The sequence below is a fragment of the Neolamprologus multifasciatus genome, chromosome 7 (genome assembly GCF_963576455.1).
Source record: "Neolamprologus multifasciatus chromosome 7, fNeoMul1.2, whole genome shotgun sequence".
Classification (NCBI taxonomy): Eukaryota; Metazoa; Chordata; class Actinopteri; order Cichliformes; family Cichlidae; genus Neolamprologus; species Neolamprologus multifasciatus.
The window spans coordinates 16,826,813-16,849,184 of NC_140445.1; the positions used below are offsets into that span (position 1 = coordinate 16,826,813).

Here is a 22,372-nt window from a genome sequence, read left to right on the forward strand (position 1 = left end):
AGAGACAGAATGTGAAAAAAAAATCCATGAATTCACATGGTAGGATTTGTAAAGAATTTATTCGTAAATCAGGGTGGAAAATAAGTATTTGGTCACCTCAAACAAGGAAAATCCCTGGCTCTCACAGACCTGTAACGTCTTCTGTAAGAAGCTTTTCTGTCCCCCACTCGTTACCTGTATGAATGGCACCTGTTTGACCTCATCATCTGTATAAAAGACACCTGTCCACAGCCTCAACCAGTCAGACTCCAAACTCCGCCATGGCCAAGACCAAAGAGCTTTCGAAGGACACCAGGAAAAGAATTGTAGACCTGCACCAGACTGGGAAGAGTGAATCTACAATAGGCAAGCAGCTTGGTGTGAAAAAATCAACTGTGGGAGCAATCATCAGAAAATGGAAGACATACAAGACCACTGATAATCTCCCTCGATCTGGGGCTCCACGCAAGATCTCATCCCGTGGGGTCAAAATGATCATGAGAACGGTGAGCAAAGATCCCAGAACCACACGGGGGGACCTGGTGAATGACCTGCAGAGAGCTGGGACCAAAGTAACAAAGGTCACCATCAGTAACACACTACAACGGCAGGGAATCAAATCCCGCAGTGCCAGACGTGTTCCGCTGCTGAAGCCAGTGCATGTCCAGGCCCGTCTGAAGTTTGCCAGAGAACACATGGATGATACAGCAGAGGATTGGGAGAATGTCATGTGGTCAGATGAAACCAAAGTAGAACTTTTTGGTATAAACTCAACTCGTCGTGTTTGGAGGAAGAAGAATACTGAGTTGCATCCCAAGAACACCATACCTACTGTGAAGCATGGGGGTGGAAACATCATGCTATGGGGCTGTTTTTCTGCCAAGGGGACAGGACGACTGATCCGTGTTAAGGACAGAATGAATGGGGCCAAGTATCGTGAGATTTTGAGCCAAAACCTCCTTCCATCAGTGAGAACTTTGAAGATGAAATGAGGCTGGGTCTTCCAACATGACAATGATCCAAAACACACCACCCGGGCAACAAAGGAGTGGCTCCGTAAGAAGCATTTGAAAGTCCTGGAGTGGCCTAGCCAGTCTCCAGACCTCAACCCCATAGAAAATCTGTGGCGGGAGTTGAAAGTCCGTGTTGCTCGGCGACAGCCCCAAAACATCACTGCTCTTGAGAAGATCTGCATGGAGGAATGGGCCAAAATACCAGCTACTGTGTGTGCAAACCTGGTAAAGACCTATAGTAAACGTTTGACCTCTGTTATTGCCAACAAAGGTTATGTTACAAAGTATTGAGTTGTATTTTTGTTATTGACCAAATACTTATTTTCCACCCTGATTTACGAATAAATTCTTTACAAATCCTACCATGTGAATTCATGGATTTTTTTTTCACATTCTGTCTCTCACAGTTGAAGTGTACCTCTGGTGCAAATTACTGACCTCTGTCATCATTTTAAGTGGGGGAACTTGCACAATCGGTGGCTGACTAAATACTTTTTTGCCCCACTGTATGCGAGATGGAGGGGGAGGAGAGGAGAGGAGATGAACTCCTCTTAAGCTTTGATTAGAGGAAGAGCGCAAATCAGCAGTGACGAAAGGAGAGAGATGAGAGGGAGCCTTCGCTTATGAAACAGCCACTTGAGAAAAGCACAGAGGGACCTTTGACAGTGTTGTCTTCAAATGTAATATTAAAATGCCACAAAGGGCACATGCACAGTCATATCCATTATGTAAAGCAACAAGCAGCTGCTTTGAAAGTCCTTCCAGAGGCAAGTCTTGCTGCTCGGCAGCTTTCGTGGTAACACCTTTGAGCAGTTATTTCGAAGCCTTTATTAAATGAATGAGGAGAGAGGCATTTGGAAAAAAAACAAAGAACACTACACAACACAACACTATGGCTTAATTCAGCCCTGGAGAACAGCCTGCCATGGCTTTACAAAATCCTCTCACAGATTTATGTCTCTGTCTGAGGTTTCTTCCTGTTGAAAGGGAGTTTTTCCTTCCCACTGTCATCAAGGTCTTGCTCAAAGTAGGCCGTCTGATTGTTGGGGTTTTCTCTCTAATATTGTTGGATATGATATAAAGTGTCGTGGGGTGAGTGCTAGCTGTTGTTAAAGTGCTTTATAAATAAAGTTGGCTTGGCTGAATTGGACTGGATATTTCAAAGTTGCTTTGCTCCAGAAATACTAGTTGGTTAAAGTATTTAGTTAAATTTTTATTAGGTATAAAAAAACAATTGGCTGCATAGCTCAGCTATGTTAGGATACCACCCACCACAAACCAGGGCTGCAATCCCAGTACACAGCAGCGGCTCTGTCTGCTAATAAACTATTTAAAAATAAGACTACCGTGCAAACTAGGTTCTATGTTCAAAAGAGAAAAAAAATACAAGAATCAACTTAACTTCTTAAACTGCATCATGTAGAAGGCACTCAGCGGTAAAGCAATTAACTCAAACTAAAAGGTTGATTTTACTGGTCTGTGTGACTAATCACCAGATTAACTTGCATTATTTGCAACAGTGTTTCGTTTTACAGTTTATGTCCTTTACAGGGTTTTATCACCATGTTATCATCTTCATTTGATAATGTCTCTGACTGTAGTAGGCGGCACTCAAGGGGATCATTTTGTGTGGAAAAAGAGTCATATGACCTGTGAAATGCCCATTTTTATGTGAATGCACACAGACCCTACAGCAGAAAGCCCGACTTAACAGAGAAAGTCCATTGTGATACTCTTTATTTTTGTCCAGTGTTTTAGGTTTTGAAGATTTGTGCATCTGTTTATTAATACTTGCGACAGTGTACTCGACTGTGTCTCCAAAAAGTGCTGTTTTTTATTGAAATACGTACTGTGAATATTAAAAAAGCCCCATAAAAATTATAATTACATGACAGATTCACTCTAAAACTAATAAATCTGAAAGTGAACTTTCAAAGAATAAAAACAAAACTGAAAAGAGCAAACTCACTCTGGAAACTAACTGAAACGAAACTCAACTGAATAAAGGAAAGAAAATTATAATAATTGGAAAGCACAAAACTAAAATAACTCTGGTTCTGCAGTACTTTGAGTAAGAAAGTGGTATTATAGCCTGATCAAAATGTTACATTCTGCACAGCTGCTTAGATGACAGCCTTTATGGAACATGTTGTGTTCCATTTGAGCAGGATCAGGCACCTGCTGATCAACTTATTAGCATATTGTCATTATACTGGAGGCTTCCCTCCTGACCACCTCACTCTTTTACCATTCTGTCCTTCCTATACCAACATGCAGGTTGACAGTAAATGAACACAGTCGTGCACGGCTGTGTGCAACACATATCAAAGAGACAATGTACGGATTACAGTATGAAAAGCCCATACTCTGCTGCTGCCGTTTAAGCGAACGCTTACACAGCAAAATCTGTTCCAATCGAGCCATAGACTGCTGGTCAGATACTGGCAACCCGCTAACTCACAAGTACAAACACATCTCCATCAACTACCCTGAGATTTTACTCAAGCAAATGGGATCAATGCTTTGTGGAAAAATGCATGTTCTAAGCATGACGCACAGACACATAATACATGTTAAGCTCGCCACAGGTTTTCACTTTCCATCTCCTTTTAACAATTTCTTATATAATCCAGATGGAAAAGTCCCCTTTAAATGTCAAATATCACGCTGTTCCTGCAGGAAGGGAATGGAAGAATAAAAGTCCTCAAATAAATAAATGAATAATCATTTCATTATAAAGGCTTAAAAAAATCTCCATTCACATAAAAACACAAATGAACACAAAGCAAACCAATCCGAACCTTCTTCTCTGTGCTGTACTCTCTTCAGAGTAACCACCTGATGTAAACACTGTGATATTAGACGTCACAAACTCAGTCTACCTCATCTACACATCAACTCTGGAGTTCTTTCTTTGATCTAAAACTCTGTATGTGTGGACAAAAGGCTAAAACAAATGGAAAGGCAAATATACATGTATATGTGTTTTCAGAGCCAGTTTTAGAGCGCTTCAAGCAAACATTATTGAGGTTTTGCAATCACATGACAACAAACCACACAACTAAATTGTCTGTTATTTCGGATGTGTGAGAATGTAGGGTTGGGTGAATAAGGCCCCAATAACACGGGTCTAGAGACCAGCAAGTGACCTCCTGGCAACCACCGGTGAGGGAAAAATGTGCATTCAGTGATTGGTGGCCTTGAAAGTACAATTTTTCTGAAAGTTTTTTAGCTGCAGCGTTGGAGAACAACCTTAAACTTGAAGGTAAAAGTTCTCTGTTTCCACTTTGAGTTGCAAGATATAAAGTTTTACTACTGCTTTGTTATTAGTTGGCAAGCGTTTGCAGACAAGTTGCCATCTTCCATCTAAGCTACACGTCACCAAAGCAATCTGCTAGCAACCAGGGTAATTGTAGTTCACTAAAACTAAACTACAAAAAACTAAAAGACACAATATGACAAAAATAAAACACTAAACTTCTGGAAAAAAAAACTAACTAATACAGTTTTGTGAACCACAAGATGTCCACAAGACTGAGACTCGACTGCTTTCATAAAATTGTTTTTTTTTTAATTGGTATTATATACACCAGTGCTGATTTTACTAAAATGTACTAAATTTTACTAAATCTTGCCTCTGAAACAAACACTTTAATAAAGTGTTAGTAATAAAAACTAAACTAAAACAAAAAAGAGACTCAATAAAACTAAACTGAATTAAAAATAAAAAGTCAAAATGAGATTAAAATAAAAACGAATTAGAAAATACAAATCTATTACTCTGCAACCGATTTCACCTGGCAACAACCACCAGCAACCACTTGTCAACCTCGCGACATTTAGTATATGCAACTCTTGATAAATGTGTGCTTGGTGCCGCATGAGAAACTTCTATACTAAATAAACCGAACAATATGTCATTAAAAGCTTGTGGTTGGAACGTAACTTCAAAGCAAACGTTTGAACTTTCATTTGGACATGATGTACTGAAAGCTTGTTCATTCTGATGTCAAACAGTATATAAAAAAGCGTTGTCAGTCTTCTTGCTTCACAGCTATCAACCACGGTAGCTAAATTATGCATACACACTTCTAAAATAGCGTACACGACATTTTCTTTCTTGTCCGGAATCTATAATTCTCTTTTCTCTGACAAGACCAGCTCTAGAGACAGAAAACATTAGAGGACAGGCAGAGCCAGGAAGTTGAATTTTTTGGATAGAGAAACATGTCATTACAGAAGCAGAACTGTATTGCTTCAAATTATCCTCCTCAAAAACACTATTCCTCAGCTTTTTATTGCTCTTTCCCTAACTTTGCCCTTGCAATAAAAAAGCAGTTTCTCACTTCTCCTTTAATTACTCACTTTCTCTTTGCTCTCATTCACATTTAGCCTCTGCACAGAACTCTACTTAAATAAAGCTTAAAGAAGACCAATAAAACCTTTATGTGTCTCTTACTTTATTTAATTCCACTTCACATTCTTCATATTGGAATGCGTGGAATTCAGTCACAGCCCATGTAAGGGTCACTGCTATCCATTCAGTCACAGAGGCTCCATTGTCATATGAACAATAGGCATAATTTGTTAAACGGCCATGTGGAATTTAAGTGGTCCACAGAGGGAGGCTACGGAGGTCACTACAGATTTGGCAGCGATACCCAGGGGTAGTGCTTCTCTATCCATAAACCACTGACCTTTGATGTGTGCAAATGTGCCAACTGTTAATGGGTCTCTCACCTGCATCTGGCATGCAATCACCCACTTTCTTCTCCAACTGTGGCGGCTACAATGAGTCGGTGCACTGCAGGAATTTGTATGCATGAACACGGAGCCTAGACTTTGTTGAGGTGGTCCTCTTAAAGCATGAGCAAAGGCCCACAAGCTGTGCCGCCCAATCAAGCTGACTTACATCAATGGGTCAATAACACTTGGACAGGGGATACACTACCAGTTATGTTGCCCCTGAATTCAAAGCAAACATGGTGGGGGCCCTGTAGTACCATACCCCCCGCCCATACATAGGAGGATTGGCTCTAAAGTGTTAGCACCCCCGCATTTAGGCCCACATGTGTACTTTATACAGCCCTGGGCTGTATTAAAACCAGTGTTGGGTAAGTTACTTTAAAATAGTAACTTAGTTACATTACTAGTTACTTCTATCAAAAGTAACTCAGTTACTTCAAGTTACTCGTTACTTTCAAAGTAACTAGTTACTAGGGAAAGTAACTTTGGTTTTACTCAGAATTCTCTTGTTAATGTGTTGCTTCCACAACTTTGCCAGTCTTCTAGCTTGCTTACTTGCCACAAGTGCACTGTGCCACCTACCAATAGAAAGGAAAAGATAATACATATTTCCACGAGAGAAATCCCACGCCTGGACCGTCATTGACTGCTGCCATGATTCTAGCCTACGTCACAGCGTCATGTGCGCCTTTTACATCCAACACAAAAACTGCAGTCGTGGTGCTTTGATTGTACTCAGAACTCGGAAATTCTGCCTTCTGAATAGGAAGATGTAGGTAACACCAGACTGCAGATGAGCTGCATACAGGGCTGGACGGGGACAAAAAATTGGCCCGGGCATTTTGACTAGAGACCGGCCCGCCATTATAGGAAAACTCATAAAGCCTTGAATGAAAACAAACGCTGTTGTGACAGTGATGTTCACTGTTTTGATGGTATATATGCATCAATCTATCAATCGTTTGTTGTAAGATTCAGATAATTATTTTTTAAAAGCTAGACATTTTAAATGAGAATAAGAAAGAAAAGTATTTCTTTGTGCCCCCCTCTCCTTGTTAATGCCCTACCTGGCCCCCCTGGCAAAACTTTGCTAGATCTGCTCCTGCACAGTTACCAGCTGTCAGCTACCTAAAAAGGATCCTGGGGTTATCTGTCTCTCAGAAACAGTTCATAACTTTCCTTCAACTCATTCCTGTCACCTAAAAGGTAAACCTGTTTCTCCATCACCTGTTCAGCTCTGATGATTCAGTAAGGACATCTCCTGGTTTCATCTTCATGTTTCCCTCTCACCAGATAAACAAACCGATATCATGACCAGCAGCTTTTTTGCAGCTGTGGCTCCAGCAAACATCAGCTGATACTAGAAATTAATATTAAATAAGTTCTAACAACAGCTGATCAAGCTTAAACGTGCTGCTGTTGTTTAACGCGACATCGGCTGGTTTCCTCTTTCTGGCGCAAAGTGGGCGATAAACAAACAAGAGAGCCGATCAGCTGATCATTGATCAGTTTTCATGATTGAAGTAGAAACGGGAGAGAGAGGGGGGAGAATGAAAGAAGAAGAGGCAGCTGTGCAGCGTAAAGACAGAATAACTCCAGCTTTGTGCCTTTTTCATTGTAGCTGAATTACGGGACAAACTGTTCCTTTTCACCTCAATAAGAAACGCGTAATATTTTCTCTGAATACCAGACGGGACGGTTGGCAACTCTAATAACTTATGAACAAAATAAAGTTCAACATTAACTTCATAGCACCCACCCAGCTGTATAGAAACTCCGTCATGCTAGCTAGTACGCAGTACGGAAAAAGTCAGAATAACGAAAATAAACTCCACCTAAACTTGGTTTATATCTGACTCAGATAGACTGCAGGTCATAACTTCTTACCTGAAGTTCAGTTCACACTTGGACCGGCGGCCGCCTCGGGTCTCTTTTCCTTCTGCGTCCCCTTTCCCTCATCCACCTGCTGCCTCCACCACTTGCTAATGTTACTGAATCTGTGGAAGCTCCGCGATAGCCACCACACGAAGTAACGAGTAACGACCCTATCTAAATCCCAGTAACGACTAACGCGTTCCTGATTTTGGCATAATAACTAGTTACCGTGCTCGTTACCACAATAATAACGTAGTTACTGTAACGCGTTACTTAATAACGCGTTAGTCCCAACACTGATTAAAACAGACGACAATCAACTGGGAACAGTCAAAGATTTTCTCCGAGGGATTTTGGATATTATAACTGCAAAGTCGCCTGACAAAGTCATATGCGCAAGTTAAACAAAACTCTGACAGAACATTTGAAGGAACACAGTGTCTCTCAGTGTCTCGCACAGCGCACAGACTCCCGTGGTGTTGCTGCTGGGTGCTGAACAGTACAGATGGAGGTGTTCCTCACTCCGAGCTCGAGCAAGAGTTCCCACTTTTTTTTTTTTTGCTTGATGCTTATCAAAAAGGAAAAAAAAAAGAAAAAAGGGAAGCTGCTGAAGAAGCCTGAAGAGTAATTAAATCTAGCAAAAAAAGGTTTCTAAAAAATGCAGCAAATATCAATATCAACAGAGAAGATGAGGTCGTGCATATTTCCTCATGATCTAAGCGGGTGGCCTTGTAACTTTTATGCCTGCGACTTCTATCTGACACAAGAGCCATCAGTGTCAATTAAAGATAATAACTGTGACATATTTGGATCTAAAATGACTACAAGTCCTAAACAACAGAATGAGTGTTTCTTTGTTCTCTTTGCAGCAACATGAACATGAGCTTCACAGTGTTCGTAGCATTTCTTTTTTTTTTGCAGGGCGCATTTTTGAAGAAGGGTTACTAAAAAGTGTTATTTCTAGATTACACACTTGGAGCAAAAAAAGGTGAACTGCAGAGCGACGATAAGGTCTGACAGTGAGATGCCACAGGGGCCAAGATGATATTTAAATAGGTAGATGTTTTTCACCATTTTTTTGTTTGTTTGGGTTTTTTTTTTTTAATGAAATCCCAGTATACAATATTTTTTTTAAAAAATCCAAAGAAGCACAGCTTTGAATTTCAAACCTGATAGCCACTGCTCCCTTTTACTTCTTTCTAACTAATGATGAGGTAGAAGAGGAGTTTAGCATTAAAAGTAAGCTAGAAAATAAAGAATAACACTAAATTGTTTTCTAAAGGTGCTGAATTTCCTTCATTAGTTCCCTTTCTTTTCAAAATGTAAACTTTTTAGGATTCCCAAAGAAAACAATCCTAAAAGGATAAGGCCAAATATTTATCCAAGAGTTAACAGCAGGCAAACACATTAAAGCCTGTGAACATATAATACATAGCATAACTATGTAGAAAGGTATGCGGTGGGGCATTCCACTGTGCAGCCCTGATCTGCAAACATCGAAAAAAACTGTAACCTCTTCACAAAAATCAATGTCTATAGCTGTGAGGTAGCATAACATAAACAGCAAGGAAGGTGATAAGCGGACATCATCAGCATACTAGTAAAGTTTCGTTTAAGTATACTTTATTTCTGGCATCTCCATTCTACCATGAAACAACCAACCCGGTAGGCAAAAATCCCAATTGCTTTATACAGGACTTTACACACACCTGAACCTCATTAGTCTCTACCATCGAAAAAAATAGGCCAGACCAAACAATACGATTCTAAACAAAGGACAGGAATACGATTATGCATGAAATTGACAAACTCATTTACTCAGCTGAATGGTTTGGAAAGTAAAACACGGCATACAATACAACTCAAAAGACTCTATAAAGAAAATAAACAATGCTATACAAAATGAAAAACCCTTCATTTGGTTACACCCAGTGATGCAATCAATGACCTCATGACCCTATATAAACAGGAAGTACTGGGGCAGCCCTTCTCACACACCTGGTTTAGATATAGGACCTGATTAAAGGAAAAAGAAGTATAGCCAAAGCAACATAAAGAAACATAGTTTACCAGGCATTTGCCTGTGAACAGAAGAAAATTCAAATGACCTAATGGTTAATAGTATTTGCTTTAAAAAATACATGCATGGATGTAATGGATGCAACTACCACAAAAAAAAAATCTGGGTAGTATGTTAGGCAAAGTTAAACCAGCAATGTATAAATTAAAGCATTAGGGTTGACTGTAAAATAACAAGGAATAAATTATCAATATGGTTAAGGGACAAGTGGTAAATGGTAAATGGTAAATGGCCTGTATTTGTATAGCGCTTAAATGAGTTCATGCCTAACCACTTTGTCACAATAGCATGTGACAAAGTGGTTAGTAGAACACCTGGATGTGCTAACTGTTTTGCTAAACAACAGATAATGATAGATGAAGACAAAAATGGACTTTAGCAACAATTTTCAAAGTACTTGAAGAGAGAAAAAGAAGCAGTATTCGATTAAAGAACACTGCCTTGCCAGCTGTTTATATTCTGCTTTGGGGTTATGGGGCAGATGGTGGAAAAAACACATTATACACGATGGCTTATTCCAGAATTCATTATATAAGCTATATGCTATTAGAATGACTCTTACAATACCCCTGCACCAAAAAACAAAAATGTCTGTAATTTCCCAAGGGGTGTCCAAGCTTTTGCATAAAATCAGAAGTCTGCTCTTCAGCTGACTCAAATTCAGACTTTGTGGACAATAAAACCCATTTGGTGTCAATGAAAATCCCATATATTTTCCTCTGGCTTCACAAGAAACAGCATAAATATTGCATTGAATACACTGGAGGCCAGAATAAATGCTCCCTGTCCCTGACCTTCTAAAGATCACATTTACCAGTATATTGGTATATATATATAAAATTTCGCTGTACCATATCACTCCTCTCTCCATATATCTTTATGTTTATAACAACCCATATGCCTGCAGCACACGCAGCAAACTTGGCAACTGTGAGATTTACTCTGAGTTGTGTGAAGGTATTGTACTCCAGAGCCTTACATAATTTATCATTTTGATCTGTATTCAGTACAAATTCACAGCAGGGTATTTCTGGGCTCCCCTGCAGGGCTAAACGAATGTACTGAGATCAGGATGGCAAAGTAAGAGAATGTATAAAACAGAAATTATGCTCAGTTCCTCTTCAATTAACCCTGATTAACATCAAAACAATCAACCTTCCCATCGGTTGGAGCACTACTTTATAATAATGAGAAAAAACATAAACATAAGTTCTGTTTAATATCAGCACGGTGGCACCAACAAATGCAACCAATGAGGTAGTGCAGTTCCTTTTATTGCAGCTTGAGAAATTGATCAGTTCCACACTTTATAAAAGACAGCTCCATGTTTTAAAGCTTTAATGGTAGCATGTTTGAATTACCAAATTATTGATAAAAAAAAGAAAGAAATCAATACATGTACTAAGTCCCCTAGCTGTATATTTTTGGTGGCTATCACCAACCATGCCATAATGATGGTATTCCATAGTTTGTCTTTAAAATAGTGATGTATACTTTTTTTTTTAAAATGACGTTAACGCCATAACCGCATTAACGCGGGAACTCTCCATTAACATGTTAACACGGATCGCCCTATGCGCAGTTAGCTCATTAATGTGTTAGCACATTAGCGCAGTTAGCTTGTTAACGCATTAGCACCGTGCAGCCTCACGCACGGGGCGCTTCGTGTTAACTCACTAATGGAGATTTGCCGCATTAATGCGGTTATGGCGTTAATGTAATTTTAACGAGATTAACACTGACAGCACTACTTTAAAACTCAACAGGTTTCTATGTAGCTTGACTGTGTAGCTTGCAAAGAAGACGACTAGCAGAACTAGCAAAAACCCACCACACGGGATGGATTTTTGTTAGATTTGGTAGCTCTCATTTGTGATACCGCCATACCAATCTTTGTCTTTTTCAACTCCAGAGATTGCTGCATGGTCTCATAGACTCTGATGTTGAAATGCCTAAACGTAAGATGTTTATAAGCCTAGAACAGAGAAACAGCTGTGGACTCCATGGCAAGTTTCCTATTCATAACAACTGGGAGGTTTTTGTTTTCATTACACAATCACTACACAAGAAGATCTCCAAGAGCACTTGGAAGAATACTGGTTTGATTTACTTGTAATTTATGATATTGTGGTTAATCCTGGTTCATATGACTTGATCAGCAGTATATATTTTATAAAAAGTCCCTGGAATGAAAGAAAAATTTACTGAGAAGTAAGTGTTCACAGTTGCTGGCACTATAAAAGTTGATCTTGTGCTATATATTTAGTTTAGAAACCAGCACGAAACTGTTCTGTTTGTAAAATTAAGTGTAACAGTAAGCTTGTAAAAGAAATCTACAAACCGGATAGACCAAAGGAAAGTGTTTGTTTTTGTTGGGCAAAACCTTAAGGCTTTAACAGCTGATCAACGTGAGCATGGCCTTTTCAATTTCCTGTGCCTTCTGATCTCAGTCACTTTCAGTGAGGCGCACTGTAGGCAACACAGCTAGTGGAATCTGTCAACAAGTCTAAACACACACAGATGCATGGAAGAAAACACATGAAGCAAAAAGCAAAATCAAAAAAACCCTTTGAAACATACATTTAAATTATGTTTCCCATAATTTGCCCATAAAAGCGTAGGCATCTGACTGATCAGCACCATTTCTGTGTGGGAATCCACATCCCAGCTTATAAACAATGATCTCTCGAGTCTCGCTCTCCAGCACACACACATGTGGGTGTATTTGCGCATCCTTCCGCTGATGAAATGGTACTTGTTAGAAAGGGAGGAAACAGATGGATTTGGAGTTCTGTATTTGAACAGCTTCAATCGCCTAACTGAGCAGGCGCGCTTTCATCTGTGTGGTGTTGCTGTGTGTGGAGCTATTCAGAGAGATCGAGGGCAGGACACAGGAGGAGTGTAACTATCTAGGACAGTGCAGTCTCACACCGCTGGGTCTATATAAAAAACAAAAACACTAACAAGCCATTCAACTGTAGCTCATTGTTAAAGCAGGTTTTATGTCAGTGTCACTAATATTTGGCTTATTTATCATTAAAATAGCTGAGGGAATGTGTAAGTACATGTGTGTGTGTCTGTCTGTGTGTAAAGAGTCAAAATGAGTGGTGGGAAGTTATGTGACAGGAAGTGAGGTGCACTGCAGGGAATGGGGAACCTCTGTGGCGGGAGTTCATTTTCCCCTATTTCCTGTTTTCTGATTCGCCTCAGCATATTTGACCGCATTCTTACGTCACCCGTGTGCTTTCTCTGGTCTGTGTACGTCCTCGTACGTAAACAATAAACTGAGAGAACAACTGTAAGATAAACCTTGGAAGGGAACTGATAAACAAAGAGCGCAAAATATTTCTCAAAGTCGGCGTTTTTAGAAAGTCTCTTAAACATTACTCCATTTTTCTAATTGCTTAACCAACTGTGGGGCTGGAGCTGATCCCGGCAGCTGTAGGTCAAAAGGCTGGCTGCACACTAGACTGGCTGCAAGTCCATCAACAGGGCTGAAACAGAGCGACACACTCTCGCTTCCACACCGCACATCGGAGATCTCATTTAAAAACACCCCTAAAAATCCTGCAAACTCCGTACAGAAAAGGTCTCGCCTGATTTGATGTGATTGTGCCAACCTATGCACCATTATCCCGTTACTAACACTACAGCTGGTAACACCCACAGATGTATAATCTTTTTTTAAATATCTATTAATCTGTCTCCCAAGGAGCATGTGTAATTTAGGTGGACCCCAAATTGCTGTGGCTCAATATAGCAGATTTTCCCCACAAAGAACTGCAGTAGCAATACTTGTATTTCAAACTGTACAGGATCTAGCAGCTTTATTTTAGTGGCAACATTCAACATTTGAATGAAATCTGAATGAGACTGATTTTAGGTTTCCAGCTGGGAGACAGACGGTAATGACGACAGCTTCCAGGAAGACGAGGAAATGAATTATGGATAAAGTTCTAGATTAAAAAGAAAAAAAAATTCACAGCCCACAGTCTAATAAGGCCAGTTTTATCTGAACATATCAGAGTTTACAGTACCAACATCTGCACGCAGCATGGTGGTACACTGCACATATGATGACACAGCAAGTTTAAACCCAGCATGAATGAAACCAGACGAATAAAGAGCACATGCGTCTATTCCACGGGCAGTTTAATAGGCAATAATAAAGGTGTGGTTCAAGGGCAGCGTCATCTGAGTTTATTTATTCAAAAAATTACTCATTAAGGAAAATATGCTTGATATAAACTGACTGTGTAGCAATCAAGTAAATTTAATTTGACAGATTCCATTAAATTGCATATTTTACATTGCACTTGTGCAACAAAATTATACAGAAAATTTACATGTAACTTTTTTTTTCCTTTAGTGTAGGAGTCAGTAATGTGTAGGTGACCCAGTACTTTTGTACACATAGTGTTCATACCTCAGATTACAGACTACAGAATAAAAGGTGGTGCAGCATTGTGTGTTTACAATTCACAAGCTAGAGGGCCACACTTTTGGGCGGTTCGAAGTCTGATGTAAAATTGTTTTTGTCCAAGACAAACAAATGTAAGTAAAGAGCGACTAAGATACTTAAATGACCTCCACTGCTTAGTGGTACATTTGTTGATGGTGTTGGATTAGTATTGGTATGTTTATTAAAACTACTCTCCACATATTGACAAAAAAAGAAGGCTTAGAGCACACCACAAAGATCACAAATGAGTATTTTGCATTGCTTTGCGTTTAAAGAACACTATATGCATCTTGATATTCTAGCTAGTCCAAAGACTGAGCTGAGTTAACTTGTGCAATAGGCTTGCAAGCTATACAGGGTATAACATGCATCTTCCATGACGATTGAGACAAACTCCTGAATTAGTTGTGAAAATGACTGAATTAGCAAACAGTGCATGTTTATTCTACACCTCCATTTCCACCCACTCGCTCTGTACTGTAGTGTTAAATAAAGGCAGAAAATGCCAAAAGCAATATAAAGAATTTAGGCTCACAGACTCATTGCTTTTTTGTTTTTTGTGTGTTTTTAGCCCTAAATTAAGAAATTACATAGTAGTGATTAGTCATCCAGCGGGCAAACATTGAAATGGCTAATTGAGTTTGATAACAATGAGCATTGAGTGCAGTGAGAGTACAGCTGTACTCACGTGTCCAAACATGTAATCTGAAATACACAGAAACACACCGAGAAGATTATTACACACAATCTGACACACGCAGCATATGCACAGAGTGTGCCCTGCAAAACATGTGTTCAGTAATTGGATGTCGTAATTGTACCCTCTTCTGCCCCCAAACCTAAAAGCCACATACACAGTGAAACCACCTCTTTATCCTGCTGTCAAACATGTACTGAAAACCCCTTTTGTTGTCTGTGATTTATGACTCTTCCTAATTACACAAGTTTTTTTTTTTTTCAAGGACTGGGTAGGAAAGGTAAAGGAAAGCGGGAAAGAGAACAACAAATGGATGCAGGTGGTTTGATTTCACAATGATCGGAGCTTCGAAACAGGTATGATCAAGACAAAAGATGTTTATCTTGAGTCTTCTCTGAATCATGATGTTTGGGATTTAGGAAGCCAACTGATGTATAAATTTGTAAATCCACGTATCTTATTTTTATTTACATTTATTACAGGGTCTCAACTATTTCAGATTTGTATCATTCAGAAGTAACGACGGGCACAGGCTCAGTCATCATATCATCAAAAGACTGAAAATCTGGAGAAATCTCTGTGCGCAAGGGACAATTGTATTACGTTACATTTTGACCAAACAGTTCATTCTTCAGTAAATACATCACAGCCCGCAAATGTATGTGTACATACATATAAAAATAAAGTTCAAAATGAAATCTGCAAAGAGTTACGTGCTACAAGAAAACAAGCACTGGAGCAAAGTTTATCAAACACCAGTGCTGAGTGGCACATTTCACTGGAATACACACCAAAGATTTAGAAGGTCAGAGAGGGAAAGATAGCAGAGACACTGAGCAATACTGGAATTCTATTACGCCTTTAGCCAGAGCGGTGGCAGTTTATCACAGCAGTCAGTCCCTATCTGCAAGTGACATCCTTCACTTTCACTTCTTAAGAACACTTAATCAGCTCCCACTGCCTGGGCCACTAAATGCAAAGTTTCTACAGATTTTAAGTTTTAAGTGTTCTTTACTGAAAATGTCTGCTTTGTGTCTGTTTTGGATTGTTCGAGTGTTTGTAAAAAATAAAATAAAATACAGAAAGAAATTAGAGAAAATTTGACACCCTGAAAAACTCAGGTCAACAAATCTGCAATCAAGCAGTCCAACAAAAACAGGATCTACAAATACAGCCAAGTGCACTGGTCCACATCACTGCTGACCTCCACCCTCTTACGTTTTTCCATTCCCTCTTATTATCTGCACCGGTCCTTGTCTGGTGCTCTGCTTCACGCATCTCCCTCTCCAATGACTCTGCCAACTTAGGAATGCCATTCTAGCAGTCACTCCATAACTCTTAACTCAGTGTTCCAAGTAATCCCTCTCCTCCGGCTGTTCTGAACCTACTTCCTTCCCCACAGCTGCTGGCTGGCCCAGCTTGCTCTAATAATAGGACAACAATGAACGCCGCACACCCGGACACACAGCATTGCACTACTACTTCAGAGGGGGGGCACTCAACAAAATTGAGTCTAAATTAAGCTCTGAAAAAAAGAGGCAAAATCATTTATGCAAAAAAAATAAAAGTAAATGGTTAATATCTATCCTCAAAAGTGTAACTATCTAAAGTGTTGACATTCTGCCCTTATGTAAGTGGATAAAAGACTGAAGCATGTAAACACATGTTGGTGGAAGAATGATGATGAGGCTGGACATTCAAGTAAAGCTGCTATCTTACTAGGACACTGTAATCACACAGGAGCTGATAAATGAAGACTACACATGGCTTAAGTAGTTAAACACCACCCTGTGCCTTGCCACAAGGTGGTAGTGGAATGAGAATATTCCTTCAGAACAAACACACAGAGACGCATACAGACAAATACAGAGGTGGTGTAAATGTATAATTTATATTACACGGCTCTATCAGGTAAAGCAGCCCCCAAGAGGCGTGCACAAACGCCTAAAGAAAGGGAGCCGTTAATCAGAACAAAGAAAATCTGGAGAAGCTGAGATTTGAACTGATTTTTCCTGTTTTCATCTACTGTCGCCCCACTGCTGGAACCCCAGCTCACAATCACATGCTACAGGTCTTTTGCAGCAGTACCGCAAAAAAAAAAGAAAGCGTAACCTTTCCTTTCCCACCTATATTTTGCTTCTCTCTCTGACAGATCAGTCTGATAATGATCCTTGCCTGACATGTGAAAAGCTTCCCTCCACACACCTCCTTTCCTTCAGCTCCCCCCACTCCAACCCTCCAACCATGCGCCATTCCACCAAGAGAGCAATCCCACACTCACAAAAGTAGTAACTCTACCCCCCTGTTCTTTTTTTATTTCTCCTTTCTAGCACAATTATGAGGCAGTGAAAGGAGAAGAAAAAAGCGTGGCGCTGGTGCTCACCTCAGACAAGGTCCCACAGCCGCTGGGAAAGCAGAAGGAAAATCATCTTCAGTCCACTCGCAAAACCAAGAGCAACAAGTAGTAACTCCAGAGATCCCTCCTCCCCTCTCTCACTCTATACTTCACGCTTCCTTGCTGGGTTTTGTCCGTCTGCTCTGAACATATTAAGGCTGCAGTACCTGCAGCGGACTGAATAAGTATGTGGGCATGTGTGTATATGCGTGTGTGTGTGTCTCTGTGTGTGTGCATGTGTGTGTGTGTGTCAGGGTGCGAGTGAGAGTGTGTATGGTCTGGTGAACTCCTACAGGGGTATTGACTCTTTCTTAGCAGGGTTCAGGTCCTCCCCCTTCTCTCCCAGACACACAGAGGGAGGAAAAGAAGCACACACACACACACACACACACACACACACACACACACACAAACATAATCACAGGGTAGGAGAGTACTCTTTCTTTTGTCACCTATTCTCACTTTCCTTGAAATATCTGTAACTCCCTGCTCTGAAGCTCCCTTTCATAGGGGAAAGCAAGTGACATGGAAATGTTTAAGTGTGCGCGCACACTGGCGCACAGGGAATGCCGCTGTGCCTCAACACCCGGGGCTGGGAAGGAGGAGGAGGAGGAGGTGGAGTTTAGAGCTCGGAGAGCCAAATTCCTACTCCACCTCCAACCAATCAGAGGCCTTGTTGTGGCTGACCAAAAAACCACGGGGCCAGGCCGGGCCTCACTACCACACTCCAGCTTTAAAGCATTAGCTGAAGTTTGGCTGGGCACTCAGCAAACCTCAGCAAAGGTGTTGCTGATGATGGTGACAATAATGACAACAACGCTTTTTACCCTGTCGGATGCACAGGAAAAGTCCTGTTTTTTTTCCATATTAAGCATAGTTCAGGCAAGAAATCTGTACATTGCATTAAAGCCGCTCCCAACACATATGGCATACATTTACATCTACAAATAAGTCAAATCTGTTTCCTCTTTGCAGGAGATCAACTTTTCAGAAACTAGTCGGCACAGCCAAACTAAACGCAGCACAACTCACTATAAATACGAGAACCCCACTTTGAAAAATTTTCCCTCTCTCTACCCACAACTCCCTCCCTTCTTCCCCACTAAATAACAGCACTCTCATGTTTCTGCTCTTGTGCTTGGACAGGCATTTGTCAAGTAAGGCATTTGTCCATAGAAACAACAGAAGATTCCCCCCACTCCCAGCCCCCTCCTCGTTATATTCACACTTCTTCTTCTGGCTACTTTACCTTCTTTCCTCACTCTTCTCTCACCACATCTAGTCACACTAACTAAAGCCTTAGGGGTGTGTAATAAGAAAAAAGAAAAAGGAAATCATGTGAGGCTTTTAAAAACGCCTCTGTGCTGCTGAATGCTGCGCAAAATTTGTGGTTGTGCTCCTTTTTTCTCTTTTTTTTTTACAGTATCCCAGCAAAATAAACCTATATTTTTGTTTATTTTGTGTTGGGAGGTAAAACGATTTGTGCTGAGGATTTCGCATATTTGCGGTGACAAGATGTTTCCTCAACTGAATTGCTGTTAAATTAATAGCTAAGCCACCCGGGATTACAGAAACACTTTAAAGTCAACAGGTTAGGATGCAGTGATGACAGACTGCTGCATATTTGCTCCACTAAATGCAGAAAGATGCTGACTGGTCTGGTACACTGGTGCCCGGGCAGTCTGTGACAAATATGCCTATTACTTTCACATGTTTCATCCTTCCTAGCCCTCCACAGCGCAACGATAAAACTCTCTAAGACCTCATGTCATTGAGCTCATCTTTGCTGGTACTGAACAAAAGCATGCTGATGAGTTATTTGACACATTTGGCATGTAGTAACTTTTTTTGGTTGTTGTTTTTTGCTGCTTAATGAATTCCAAATTTCCAAAGCGGTTTTTGACAATTAGTGGTGCTTTTTATCCATATTGTCCCCACTTTTGCAAGCTACATGCGATGTCTCAAAGGCATTTGAAGGTTCTAAGCTTTCAGTATCCAAGAAATTCTAGCTAAAGCTTGCATGTTTAAGTAGAGCATGTTTTGATGAGGTCTAATCTCCCACTCGTCAGGCAACAAACGGGAAAAACCAGGGGGTGAAATGAGGGGGGTGGGGTGGGGGTGAGAGTACAAACGGGAAAGACAGAAACCCAAAGGGTGAAATGACACAGTGAGTACTTTGGTATGTAGGCTATAGAGTTACCCAGGGACAAAAAGTGAAGCACTGAAGTCCACTCCTATTGACAACTTGGACACACCTCTCCTTTTATCTTCCTGTTTGTCTCCCTTTCTGTCTCCTTAATCCCTCAGCCCCTGTCACTCTGTTTATGTTCCCATGTGTGTGTGTGTCTGTCTAGGAACTTGTAAAAAGCTATGGGCATAAACAGTGAAGACCGTGTTTAAACCTGCGTCTTTGTTTAGTCTATGAATAGATTTTTGACATTTTTTTTAGCACCACGTGTAAGTTGGGTTCACAGCAGTACAGTGAAAAGCAACAGGGATTATTCTGCTGAAACAGACTGAAGAAAATAGCTGCAACAATGGAGAAAAACAAAATAAAGAGGAGAGATGAGCCTTAAGTATTACTTCTGTCATTGCAGATTCCATTCGATGCTCTGGTACTTTAAAAAAAAAATATGCTGAGGCACAACTTAATGCATAAACAAAACCAACATTACTCTCTTCGGGAAGCTGAGTAAGAGAAAAATTATCACATAAAGCAGTCGGCTTACATCAACTCAAATCAGTTTGCCTGGGTTAAGATTGCCTCTCGCCGACAGCGGCACAAAAGAGACAACGTGTGTGTTTTTTTAGCTGGAGGAAGAGCTGGACGTGGGACGGCCAGGAATGCCAATATCTGCCATTTTAGGGACAAAGGCAATTGTGTGGAACACGTGGGGTCAGGCTGCTACCGTGTCCACTGGGTCAGCAAGTGCTTTTTGCAGGAAAATACCAAAGGGAATAGGCTTCAACTGGAGCAACCTGCACCAGCGGTTAAACATACATACCATATAACTGTCCAGGCCTCACTTTGATTAGTAGCAAAGTCAATCATCTCCCCCCAACTGTTTCTGACATTATTGTTAGCTAGAGCCCAACCGATTTATCGGGAGGCCGATAATAGGTATTTTCTGATTTATCACTATTGACATTTATGACAGAAGATAAATACAAATGAAAAAAAGGAGAAAACACATGGGAAAAGATCCTTCAACAATATTATGAGTGTGTAGCTTTTCCACCAGAGGGACAGAAAGTGAAGCAACTTCACTGTTGGGCACACAAACACAACAACCAGCTGATCTCAGCAGAATAGGGGGAAATAATAAATAAGAACATACAACAAAGCTTGGAGAGATCTTTTTAGGTTTCATATATATCAGCTTTTTGATATCAGCTTTTTAAATCATCTAATATAGGATCGGCACAGGGTTAATAAAGGGTTTTGTGAGTTCCAATAGATTTTCCTGTACATGCTGTGGTCAGCTGGCCTGGGCTGCTACACTGATATTCACTGTTTTTTTGTGGATTTTGAAAACTGCATTCAACAAGGTATGAGCAGAGAGCTGTATGTTTGATTTCCAGTCCCCATACAATATGAAGATAATCTAATCAGCGACATCACTTTTAATTTCAATTGATGTCTTTTACTCTTGATGTTTACTAACACCACAGCTGGCCTTGCATCTGTCAGACATCACTGCAAAGCCTAAAACAATAGTTCAAACTGACCAGGTTAGCCTGCAGTACGCTGTACATTCAAACAAAATTAGCATACCTAGCATCATTCACTTTGTTATAATTCACTTAGTTTTAATTTTACAGTTTATAAAATTTTACTCGCTGGGCAGTCCTTACCTTTGAACATAATCTCTCATCTTCAACTCACGTCCTCGCTTTCTTATTAGTGATGGGATTTCCGGCTCTTTTTAGAGATCTGGCTCTTTCGGCTCGGCTCACTAAAAAGAGTCGGCTCTTTCGGCTCCGAACCGGCTCTTCAGGTTGTTTTGTTGCTTTAATTATTTAATCATTAACAATAATATAAATTTATGCAGAAAAGGAATTACTAATGTAAAAAAAGTGGTTTTATTTATATATGTTTATATATGGCATCTAGAGACAAAGCACGTACAAACTCTAAAGCATATACAAACTCCAAAAAGCACGTACAAACTCCAAAACACATTTCTAGCATTAACTGAACTTCCAAAACAGAGCTACCCAGATCACTTAAATTACACAATTGAAAGCATGTGTATATTGTTTGTGTATTTATAGACAAGCACTCATATTTATTCAAATAATAAAAAAAAAAAGTTCATTTACCTGTTACTACCACACACCAAATCCGGTTGTTGATACTTCCTGGCTTGTGTAGCCACTAGGTAACAAAAGCTCAACACTGCGCCCTAACATCCTGGAGCACTTCTGTTGTCTTTTGTACTTGATTCTGAGTTTTTACGTGCTTCTGAGTTTTTACGTGTTTTGGAGTTTGTACATGCTTCGGGGTTTGTAAGTGCGTCTGAGTTTTTACGCGTTTTGGAGTTTGTACATGCTCAGGAATTTGTACGTGTTTTGGAGTTTGTACGTGCTTTGTCTCTAAGGGCCACTGTAAATATACTTTATTTATTCACTCCACATAAAATGTAATAAATAAATCATATAATACAAAAAACAACTATTTACATTTTAAACGTTTAACTATTTAAATTTTAAGCTTTTTCCTTTTAAACAAATTTAACGTGAAACAACACAAAACACTGCAAACCACAACACAATTAAATATAAATTAAAATATTAAAACAAAAAGAAGATGCACATTCTCTGTCATATGGGCCTGCATGATTTCTGAATCCTTTATCATCTGCAACTGAAAATAGTGGATGATTACTATACCTTTCTAATGTGACGTTGTTGTCCCTCGCTCACTTTCTCTCTGGCTCTGTTCCTGTGCTACTGCAAGTGTAACTAACGCCCGTCCCCCCTCTGCCCAGCGCAAAGTACAGGCCGGGCGTGCGGAGTTTAGCGGAAAAAAGGGCGAGAGAGAGAGTGAGAGAAAGAAAAAAAAAAACCTCACGGCTCCCAATAAGGAGCCGGCTCGCGTCGTTCACTTCAAAGAGTCGGCTCT

General features: G+C 40.2%; 1 protein-coding gene and 1 long non-coding RNA gene across 8 annotated transcripts in view; one reads left to right on the forward strand and one right to left on the reverse strand.

Annotated features, from left to right (window-relative positions):
• The window catches only part of dab2ipb (DAB2 interacting protein b), a 209,580-nt gene that overhangs the window by 118,262 nt on the left and 68,946 nt on the right, over window positions 1-22,372 (reverse strand). For 2 of the 7 annotated variants that reach the window (XM_085168644.1, XM_085168642.1), the window contains exons 1-2: window positions 19,859-21,078; window positions 17,236-19,818 (exon numbers count right to left, since the gene is read on the reverse strand). The exons of the other annotated variants lie outside the window; for them this stretch is intronic. The gene's annotated coding sequence lies outside the window, so the exon portion shown is untranslated. Of the gene's footprint in view, window positions 1-17,235; window positions 19,819-19,858; window positions 21,079-22,372 lie in introns of those variants that run through there. 7 annotated transcript variants of the gene reach the window in all.
• LOC146514027 (uncharacterized) lies at window positions 1,506-13,176 on the forward strand. The gene is made up of 2 exons (XR_014875387.1): window positions 1,506-6,099; window positions 7,923-13,176. It is a non-coding gene; the product is annotated as an uncharacterized LOC146514027 (long non-coding RNA).